At 42.8% G+C, this 7,468-nt stretch overlaps 1 protein-coding gene across 1 annotated transcript in view; it reads right to left on the bottom strand.

Annotated features, from left to right (window-relative positions):
- Nucleotides 1-5,178: 5,178 nt before the first annotated feature.
- The window catches only part of LOC146869262 (uncharacterized), an 85,147-nt gene continuing 82,857 nt past the window's right edge, over nt 5,179-7,468 (bottom strand). The window contains exon 6 of the mRNA XM_085632964.1: nt 5,179-5,454. The gene's annotated coding sequence lies outside the window, so the exon portion shown is untranslated. The remainder of the gene's footprint in view (nt 5,455-7,468) is intronic.

Raw genomic sequence — 7,468 nt, 5'->3', positions numbered from 1 at the left:
CACACTCTAAAACCTTAAAGGTAGGATTGTGGTGTATTATATGGTATGGTTGTGCAAACCTACAGTGTAATACACTCACAAAACAGTCTTGTGTCCAGTCAGGCTCCTTTGTAAAACTTCTAGATCAACACTGGGTAGCTGTGGCTTAGAGCAGCAAGGCTTAAATAAAGGAACTAGTGTAAGGCATTTACAAGCACCAGATAATTAAAGACACAAAAGACATCAGACTCCAATTAATATAAATCCATTATATTGTATGCATATTTAGGCACAAAGATTAACATGATCCACCAGAAGGTTCGGGGATATAGAATTTTAAGCAAAACGTAAATCTCCGCTTTTTGGTCCAAAGCGTAATCAAGCATTGGTAACCGTAAAGTTCACAAAGTTTTGAAAAGTTGTGCTTGGCTACTCCGGCCCGAGTTGGGTTACTAGTTTCAACAGGGAGAAGGTCAGGGGAGTCAATAAGGAGTATTTGGACAGTTGCCTTGTCAACAAAGCCGTCTCAAGTTCAGTTCCACACTTTACATCAAGAACATCATACACTTCAATGGAGTGATTCTGATGCTGGGGATGCAGGATGCTGAAAGATGCTCTGGGTGCTGTGCGTTTGACTGGGGGGTGGGGTGATCTTCTTGGGGTTATTCCTCAGTCCACGAATAAGGTGGAGCAATTTTGGCCACAGAGGTCGGATTATCTCGAGTCCCCTTTGAGCCTGTAGAGGTCCAGCTGCTGCTGGGCTACCGATGCCTGGACACAGTAGGTCCAACAATATCCTTTGGTGAGGGTTAGTGTACATCTTTGGCAACCAATCCACAGTCCACACAGATGACTTTCCTGAGTCCAGCAGACATGTGTGCAACTTTAGCGTCCGGGTGCAGGCTTCCTTAGCCGCATGATGGCAGTCAGTGGTGAATCCTTGCGAGTGGATACTAAATGGCCGTAATGGTCTACTTCAGCCCTGATGCGGGAACAGGGGGCCAGCAGACTGACCCTTGCAGTCATGATTGGGGCAGAGGAGCATCCTTTCCTCGAGCCAGGCACTGAAGGTACAGTCCTAGTTAGCCCAAGAAGCAGAGTGTGCAGTCTAGCGGGTGGTGCAACCTCTCTTGCCAGGTTCAGGGGTCAACAGGGCCGTCCTTCTTCGTCCCTTTCTCCAGTCCAGATGTGATCTGAGGTTCAGGGTGACATTTAAAACTGCCCTGGGGGGTGATGTGGTCACTAGCCAATGGGTTACCAGGATCTCTCCCACCCTCTGATGACTTCTGGATTTTTGAGGCATGTAGCAGTGCAGAGTGCACTATTCTGTCCACTATCGAGATGTATAAAACCTTCAATGGATGTTAGGAGCTTGGAAGCCTACCCTAGAGATGTGGCTACTTGTAGGCCACACGCTCTGGGAAAATTGGTTTGGCCTCTGTTTTCCCTGATCCCACTGCCAGCCTGTCTACCTGAACAAAGCACAGCCCTACATCAGTGCAATCGCAATTTGCCCACCAAAGGCAGCTTCTCCATTGAAGCTTGCCTTTTGAGCCAACATCCTGTTTGGTTTCCAGTGAGGGGGAGGTAACACCTCCCTCTATAGCAGGCCTCTACTGTGCCCGAGCCTGGGAGTCCTGTACACGACACCCCAGGAGAGCAGAAGGCTGTCTGGGGGCCAGCAACTATGAAGACCACCGGATGGAACAAAGTTGCAACTTTCTAAAAGTTTCCAATCTCCAAAAGTGACATTAAATTCGACTTTGGCATCAAGTCTGGTTTAATGTCACGATTAATTTGATACCATTAAGTACCCATTTTAGTAGTCCCAATCAGACGTTAGCCAGGCTGAAAGGTACGCTGGTAACTCTGTACTAGTCAATGGGGCCACTAACTACTGAAAAATCAACAATTTGCAGGTTTCGCTGCTAGGACATTTTAAAGTATGTGTCCCACTGAATAATACACAGCTCCCTGCCGCGGGGCATGATAGGCCTTCCTTAGTGGAGACTCACATATATTGTTAAGGGGAATTGGGGGCTTTGCCATTGGTTTAAATGGCAAAGTTGAACAAGCAGCTTTAAAACTGCTCTTCCAGGCTGGGAGACATTTGGCACCTTGTCACACGCAGAGTAGCACAGTCGGTGCTGCCGCTCTGGGTGGACACGAACACCTGCCCTGGGTACCCTTGGTACCATATACTAGGGACTTACAGGAAAGTCAGCTTATGCCAACCGGGGGTAGCCAATTCAGCGTACATTTTGTAGAGGGTTAGAGCACTGGCACTGAGGTCTGTCTTGGCAGGCCTCAGTGCACTCCCAGACTGAAGAACCAGCAGCATCCGTCCAAAACCTTGGGTTTGGTCATCAGAGAGAGGCCTTTCCTTCCACTTGGGTGTTTCTCTGCCTCTTTATGCCTACATCTTCCTCTTCATAGCTCTTATTACCGGTCCTTCTGGCTACCTCACTGTTCTCTATTCATTTTACTTTTCTCCCTACCTTGCATACATTTTTACATCATATCTACCTCTAACCCCTTCTGCATCTACTTCTCGCCTTTCACTATAGTGTCTTTATGTCACTTGCCATCTCTTGCATCCTACCCTGTCCCATTTCTTTTATTTTGCAGGGACCCAGGCAACAGTTTAGCCAGGGCAAAGCGCATGTATAAGAGGACAATGCAGGGAAGAGAGATTAGAAGATAGTTATAAGATTTTACCCAATGGAACGGTGAAACCCCTCAGAGCCGCGCTTTGATTCTCACTGTCGCCAGTAGCGCAGGGGGATATATTTGTGATTACAAATAATCAGTAACTAAATCTAAAATTGCAAGCGCGATGTGCAGATGTCTTACGTAAATATTATGCACTAGTCCACTTAACATCTAACAAGTCACCCTTATAATGTAAGTGCTAAACTAGTTAGACATTGAATTCCACATAAATTACTACAAGTAAATAGTATTTTTTGTTTTGTTTTTTCTGTGCCCCCTTTCTTGAAGGCTTAATTGATATTGTGTGGTACAGCAAGGGCTTCACTGAGCCAAAAAAGCGTATTAAAATTCAAAGTTTAACCAAAGAGGAGACCCCCAAATCTCTCTTGCCCATGGCCCCACAATACCTACGATGTCATTGATTGGAAAGGGAAATACAGGGTGTAGAAATTGTTTGAGACTCACTTATTTTCTGTTTTTTCTTCTTCCTTTATGATCCCTGAAACCAGGGTGTAGCAGGCACTGCCAGGAGCACGACACGGGTAGCCATGGGTACCAGCTGCTACTCTTAATACAAACATATTTGTTTTCAGTAAAAATAGATCTTGATTATCCTTATGATCAGAGGTGTCATCACTTTTTAGGATTCTATGAAAGATACATGTGATATATAAAATGAATATCATAATAATGTTTGTAGAAGTAGTAAAAACAGACTTTTTACGTTAAGGCCTAGGATTTAATGGAAGTATTGTTGTTTTTGGCCTTAATATTTTCGCTTGCTGTCACTTATGGGAGAACCATTAACAATCCACATTGTCTCTTAAAAATAACGATGTTTTTAAATGTGTATATACAATTAAGGTTTCTTCCTCAGATAGCTAGTAGTTCATTTTAGGTATTGAATGGATGTTGGTCATGAGAACCAGTGAATGTGAATTCTTAAGATAAAACAAACAGGTGTATAAAATTGTCTTATGGGATTCTCCTGCAGCCCTGAAGAAGGCTTTAATTTAAAACTAAGAAACGTGTTGGCCTCTTCAGGGTTACAACAATGTAACAAGTGATACACTCAGATACTCTGATACATGTATATTCTTTAGACGTACACCTGTGTGTAGATGCAGCTTTAATTTCACACCACTAGGATTCTGAACAATGCAGGTCGCAAATCTATAGATCTTATTAGGCATTTTAAGCAGGAAGAAAGGTGATCTACAAGCATCCTATTAACAAAGCACTCAGAATATTATAACCAAACCGTGAAAGTCGGCTGCATCTGAAGAAACACAAAATATAATGTTTTTGGAGAAAATACAATGCGTCCTCTTCCATGTTAAAAGTTTTAGACCTACACAAAGTGAGTTGAAGTTGTTATGTTGTGAACAGTATTAGGCCTTTATAAAGCAGCACGCTATCACACAGGTAAGTACCATGCAACCTTTTTTTGGTACTTTACAAAGCAGTACTTTAACACTCAGGCAAGATAGATCGATTGAAAAAATTATTTGGTAAAAAAGGTTTCATGGTTTTAGAGTAGAAGGGCCCATGGAGGTAAAGAAGGTAAAGCATTTAGAGGGTCCATGTGAGAGTAAAGGAAGGTAAGGGTTTCTTAGAGATTAGGGGAAAGTAGAAATAAAGGGGAGGTAGAGAGTTTTTAGGTTTCATGGGAGGCAAGAGCAGGTCCTCTATGCACCGCGCAGCTCCGCCGTGCAGCTCCACACTGATGATGTCCTGCTCTGGGAACGACATGGGCTTTGGAGAATGTATATATGTTAAAAAAGGGGGTGTTGAGGGTTATCCCCCAAAAATAAATATATACATAGTACAATCCATTATGTGGTATTGTTAAAACCTATGTTGTAATAAAACGCACTGCAACGATCAACATGTTGGTAAAGAAAGGAGTGGCTGCGTTGTACATCTGGGGAATCCACTATTTTATACAATTAGATTGTCTCCAAAGGAGCAGCCAATTTACACACCCTTCTCTGTGCATTTCTCGAACATTTTGCCCTTTCCGCTTTCCTTTGTGAGGTTTTCTGTATTCCATCCACCACACTGTATAGATTTAACAAACCACAGAAGGTCCTGTGGAGTGGCGAGGAGGCTACAGATGGGACAGAAAGCCTGAGGGGTGATTGAGCAGAGGATTGTGCGATTTACCTGGTAAAATATTTTGGGAGTTTCGTTGAAGACAATGTAATACAAACATAACAATATCTAGCCAAAGTTAAGGGCCACAGTCGCCTCTAGTAACCAAGACGAGCACTACCCTGCTCTGTCCTAAATAATTGCAATCGCTGGCAGCGAGTGCAACTCGGGCCACAAAGAGAAAGAACTACGTTGGCCAAGAGCTTGTCCGAAGATGGCTCCCAAAAGCCATCACACATGAGGACTGCTTGATGACAGATGAAATGAAAAATGTGATGTACTTTGAAATCTAAAATCAAAGAAATTAAAAATCAATGAAAATTAAAGCAACAATTATTGCAAAAATAAGAATACTTTATTTACTATGTACATTTTTGTTAAGTCACCACAGTGAGTGTCTAGCTCAATGAGCATGGGAACTCAGCTTCTAGAAGTGAAGGTGATCTCTGTTGAGGAAACATCACTGTCCTGGGTGTCCTCAGCCAGTGCACCGCAGGCCTCGTCCTCATCCACGGGGCTCATGCTATTCGCAGTGCAATAGACATACTCCAAGGTGTCATCAAGGTTCTCAGGTCCAAGTATTAAGTGCTTCGTCTTCACAGTAGAGACCTGTAGGTACAGATGGACAGTGAAATTTTAGGAGCAACAAAGAGATGGAATGTACTCCAAATATGGCGCCTCCACTCTGGCCCCAAATAAATGTAAACGAGGAAAGAGGTTCAAATCAATATTTTGCATTTTGGTAGGTGGTGGTGGCACATGAGTAGGTTGGTGTCAATGTCGAGAAAGGATGCAAATCTTGGATTCACAAATCACTGAGATGTAGTGAAATCTTCTACCGTAAGTAAGGGGCGTGAAATTGGGATCCTAGTAGCAGATCTCAGTGGTTTCAGTAGTTGAAGGACTATTGACTTTGGGTCATCATCAGAAGTCTCAAGTGTGGGATAGGGATAGACGTTTCAAGCTGGTGCTTTGAAGGGCAAAGCCAGATAAGCTGGTGCCATACATGAACAATGAATGCTGAACATTGATAGCCTCTCACAGCTCAACCCATGCACCTGAATTCTGTACTGCATAGAGTCATCCTTAGTACTGTAGAGTGGGGGCTCACACATTGATTTGTGGATGAAAGAGAGGCTAAAATAGCATCGGACCCTCTTGTTCCAGTACTGGGAGCCACACAGAGCATTGCTGAATGCACCTCAATCCAGTCCTGCAGCACCCAACTACCCTATGCAATTGCACTACTGAGTCACACACAGCTATGCTAAGGTACATCAATTCTGGTCTGCTCTGGGACCTCTATAGTTAACTGGTGTACCCCCTCCTTTACAGTTACCGTATTGAGAGCAAGGACTACAATGGAAGTGAATGTCATGGACGTACCTCAATAGTCGTCGAGTCAGTAAAATCAGCTTTAATGTTTCTAGAACATTTCAGGTATTGGAAGCAGTGTGGGACCTTGAGCAAAAGGCCTACTATCAATATCTAAAGCAAAAAGCCAGTTCAAGAGATATTACTTCCAATTCTAACTTTAGCACCTGTCGGGTCCTCCATTTATTCATCTTTTTTATTTTAACTGCCCTGACCCCTACGCCCTTCACAATAACAAATTGCCATCTTTGCAAGCATGCTCGGAGCTCCCGGTAACAACTAGGATTCACCAACAGGGAGAGTGATGAAAGAGAACAGATGCAGAAGCAGCATCTTGGGGCATTTTTGTAAGGCAACGTGGTATTAAACATGGTCAAACTAGCTTGGCCTGACTAGTTCAGAAACCAAGGGGGCTGCTGCCACCAAGACTCAGAACATTCCGTCTCAATCTTTGACTCCAAACTTTCATTGATGAGGCATGCCCACCCCTGAGAAACCCTTGCCTCTACCTCACTCCAAGAAGAGTATATTCTGCAACCTGAAATCGCGGATCTGCCTAGATCTTCTATGCTGCTTTCTATTCAGACGACCTTCAGATCCAAGGTGAATCTTTACTAAGCAATTGGCACTTCAAGATCATTGTTGAACAGTCTTACATTGATTAGGCAGTTGCTAGTGAACTAAAAAAAAAAAAAAAAACTCTGACCATAAATCCCCTCAGAGTTGGAGATATTGCTATTGATATTTCCTCATGTGAGCAAGATTCAGTTAATTATTTAGATATTTTAATAGTGGCATTCTTAATGAAGGTAAAAAGTGGAAATTCCAAGTGAGGAGAAGACCATCTCCTCTAATGGAATTAGTGTACATATAATAAAAAAATTTAAAAAGGGGGAAACTTGACCAAGACTGCTAAAAAGCCAGAAAAGAAAAACCTTATTGGTGTGACTTGAAATAATATCCATCTAGCACATGGAAGAGCAAACAAAAGTTTCAGCTCCGAGGGGTAAAAAGAACAAGATTTTGCTAAAAAACTAAGGAAATTGTTTTCCTCAGAGATTGAAGATCTCCCAACCTTAGTAATGGTGGTTGAGGACATTTTTGAACCAGCCAGAAGATTGACCCGAAGGCCATTTCTTTTTTTCAACAATCCTATAGTAAAAACATAGTTGATTTGGATATTTTAAGTGAAGGCAATAATAATGTACCTTTGAGTCCTATCATACATTCCTGCAAACAACCATGCTTC

The sequence above is a fragment of the Triturus cristatus genome, chromosome 1_1 (assembly GCF_964204655.1).
Source record: "Triturus cristatus chromosome 1_1, aTriCri1.1, whole genome shotgun sequence".
Taxonomy (NCBI): Eukaryota; Metazoa; Chordata; class Amphibia; order Caudata; family Salamandridae; genus Triturus; species Triturus cristatus.
Note: the sequence above shows the minus strand (reverse complement) of the source record. Positions and strands in the feature narration are given on the sequence as shown.